Genomic DNA, 3,978 nt, shown 5'->3' on the forward strand with positions numbered 1-3,978 from the left:
TTGGCAATATATTAAATTAATTTCCCCAATCTGAGTCTGCTTTGTCTGTAATGGTGAGTGATCTCCCTGTCCTTGTCCACAAGCCTTTCGTCATATTTTCTCTCCCCTGTCCAGCTGAGGAGGGGGGAGTCACAGAGTGGCTTTGGTGGGCACCTGGCAGCCAGACAGGTTCAACCCACCACAAGGAGGTTTCTGGAAGCTCTCGCCATCTTTTGTGTCTGAGGAAACTGCATCAGTTGAGTATTCAAAAGAGGTGGCCTGGGGAATATGCTGTGGAGCACAGCTGTACAGGAAGAAGTGTATGTTGTAGGTAATATGTAGATAGCTTCTTGTCCATTCACTAGGACCTGTTTGAGACAGTTGTCTTCTTGCTTTTAAGTGTTCAAGAAGTGTCTGGGATTTCTCCAGTGCTTTATCCTCCATATTTTCCGTGGGAGAGTGGGTACTGTAATTAAAAACCAAAACCCTGCATATCTATGGATGCAGAAGTTGTTACATCTTCATGTAGAGTGTACCTTCCCTGTAGTAGCTGTGGGGTCAAGTGAGTACTCCAAGGCAAAAGGTGTGTTATCCCATGCTCATCTCAGGAAAAAGTCCTTACAGACCTGAGTTTCTCAGGGATGGTCCTTAACCAGTCATTCCTTTGAGCAAAGCAGGTGGTTTGTTCATGTGCCTCTCTTTTAAGTTGCTAATTACTGGGTTAATTATTTTGTTTTTTTTGGGACATCTGTCTGTGTTTATTGTAGCTACTATGAAAACAGTATGGAACTGTTAAGAGTACACCAGTCAGAAAGGTTGATTTACAGTAAAAACAACATATGATGAGAATAAGCATGCCTAGTGACATTGTTGTGTGATTATGGTGAGAGAGCCAACCTCATCCTGGGCTGCATCAAGAGAAGTGTGGCCAGCAGGGTGAGGGAGGGGATTCTGCCCCTCTGCTCTGCGCTCGTGAGACCCCACCTGGAACACTGTGTCCAGCTTTGGAGTCCTCAGCACAGGAAGGACATGGACCTGTTGGAACGGGTCCAGCAGAGGGCCATGAAGATGATCAGAGGGATGGAGCACCTCTGCTGTGAGGACAGGCTGAGAGAGCTGGGGTTGTTCAGCCTGGAGAAGAGAAGGCTCCAGGGAGACCTTAGAGCAGCCTCCAAATATCTGCAGGGAGCTACAGGAGAGCTGGGGAGGGACTCTTTGTCAGGGAGTGCAGTGACAGGACAAGGGGTAACAGTTTTAAATGGGAAGAGGGGAGATTTAGATTAGATGCCAGGAAGAAATTCTTTGCTGTGAGGGTGGTGAGGCACTGGAACAGGTTGCCCAGGGAAGCTGTGGCTGCCCCATCCCTGGAGGGGTTCAAGGCCAGGCTGGATGGGGCTTGGAGCAACCTGGTCTGGTGGGAAGTGTCCCTGCCCAGGGCAGGGGGGTTGGAACTAGCTGATCTTTAAGGTCCCTTCCAACTCTAACCATTCTATGATTCTATGATTCTAACTTCGATAATTTATGGAGGATATGAACTTGTGCCCAGTGAGCTGCTGAATATGAACTCAAGATTCAGCTTAAAATAATAGTGTGAGAAATTTCATGCATATAGTTTTCTCGTGAGCCTTTTATATACCATGCTTTTGATCAGTGGCTACGTTTTAATGTGAATCCCAGATGTGGTTCCGCTAAAGATTTCAATGTCTAGGGCTGTTGGGCTGGTGATTTATGTGAGTGCACGTGGTTTGTGGTTTCAGGTGATGAGTAGGCTCTGGCTGTGCCAGTGCTATTCCAGAAAAGTTAGTAGTTCCTGGGCTAAGCCTTGCCCCAGGATGGCTGAGGGGTTAAAGTCCCAGTGGAAATACACCTGTCTTCAGCGTCCGCCTGGAACAGGGGACATGCCTCTTTAATCCAAAAAGTGGGGGTTTGCCTTGTCCAGTATTTGTGTTTTATAATATAAGCTGCACAAAGCTTATCTGGAAGTATTTACTCATTAATTTTAATGAACACGCAAACTTTGTAAAAAATCAGAGGCAATTGAAGTTGTGAACACTTCTCCTTACATTTTTTTTTCCTCTTAATTATTTTGGCACTAGAGGTTCCTGTAAAAAAAAAAAAAAAGCGCATTAAAGGAATAGCTTTACTCTTCTGTGTGAAGGGTGGATTCAATGTTCATTCAGTATCCCCCCAATTAGCATGACCCTCGTTATGTATTTGAAGTTGCAGGGCATAGTCACCCACAGATTGCGGTTATATTCATTAGGTTTCAGTCTTTCATGTAGTTGAATCCCTGATAATTCCAGAACAAGTTGCAGGCCTGCAGCATGCTACGGGGCCAAAATGAGTTGTGTTAGCCATGTAGGATGCAAGGCTGAAAACGGGTGGTGTAAAAAAAAAGCTAAACGATGGGTCTTCTAAAGGGGAATATTTACCCTGAAGGAAGTCTTCAGCCATCACTTTAAATATTAAACACATATAGCTGTAAAAAGGAGCTTAGATTCTGGTTTCCATCAAAATTTATTCGTCTTTTTCTGAAGTCAATGTTAAGAAGTTGTCTCTTTTAAATGCAAAATAACGTTAACGGAATGATTGTTTTTCCTGTATCTCTTAGGCTTGGTGGGAAACCATGCTTCCATTCAGAAAAGAAAGCAATATTAATTCCTACAGCACATATATCACTGCTGCGTACTGGAACATCGCAGCCTCCATTCAAGAGTGCTCAGTTAGCTTTCTGACTTTTCTTACGGGGTTGGCTAATCATAGAATCGTATGGGGTTGGAAAGGACCTCTGGAGATCATGTAGTCCAACCCCCTGCCAAAGCAGGGCCACCCAGAGCAGGTCCCACAGGAATGTGTCCAGGTGGGTTTGAATGTCTCCAGAGAAGGAGACTCCACCACCTCCCTGGGCAGCCTCTGCCAGGGCTCTGCCACCCTCACAGGAAAGAAGTCCCTCCTCATGTTTAGGTGGATCTTCTTATATAGACCTCAAGTATTGTGTCCAGTTTTGGGCACCTCAATCCAAGAGAGATCTGGAGGTGCTGGAGCGAGTGCAGAGGAGGGCAACGAAACTAGTGAAGGGCCTGGAAGACAAATCATATGAAGAGCGGCTGAAGGAGCTGGGACTGTTTAGTTTGAGGAAGAGGAGGCTGAGGGGAGACCTCATCACTCTCTACAACTACGTGAAAGGACACTGTAGAGAGGTTGGTGCTGGTCTCTTCTCACAGGTAATTAGTGACAGAACGAGAGGGAACAGCTTCAAGCTCCAACAGGGAAGGTTTAGACCGAACATTAGGAAGGAATTTTTCACTGAAAGAGTGGTCGGGCATTGGAACAGGCTGCCCAGGGAGGGGGTGGAGTCACCATCCCTGGCTGTGTTTAAGGGACATTTAGATGGGGTACTGAGGGATATGGTGTAGGGGAGGACTTTATAGAGTAGGGGAGATGGTTGGACTTGATGATCCCAAGGGTCTCTTCCAACCTCAGTGATTCTATGATTCTATGATTCTATATTCAAGTTTGTGCCCATTTCCTCTTGTCCTGTCCCTGGACACCACTGAAAAAAGATCAGCCCCATCCTCCTGACACCCTCCCTTTAAGTATTTGTACACATTAATTAGATCTCCCCTCAGCCTTCTCTTCTCCAGACTAAAAAGACCCAAGTCCCTCAGCCTCTCCTCATAAGAGAGATGCTCCAGGCCCCTCATCATCTTTGTGGCCCTCTGCTGTCCCCTCTCCAGCAGTTCCCTGTCCTTCTGGAACTGGGGAGCCCAGAACTGGTCCCAGTGCTCCAGATGGGGCCTCCCCAGGGCAGAGCAGAGGGGCAGGATGACCTCTCTGAATCTGCTGGTCACACTCTTCTTGATGCATCCCAGGATGCCATTGGGTTTCTTGGCCACAGGGGCACATTGTTGGCTCATGGTCATCCTGTTGTCCACCAGGACTCCTTATCGCCACCTTAATGTCCAGAACCACCCTTGGTGTAAATCTGGCTTGAAGAAT

The sequence above is a fragment of the Calidris pugnax genome, unplaced genomic scaffold, assembly GCF_001431845.1.
Source record: "Calidris pugnax isolate Ruff unplaced genomic scaffold, ASM143184v1 scaffold36, whole genome shotgun sequence".
In the NCBI taxonomy this organism is placed as follows: domain Eukaryota; kingdom Metazoa; phylum Chordata; class Aves; order Charadriiformes; family Scolopacidae; genus Calidris; species Calidris pugnax.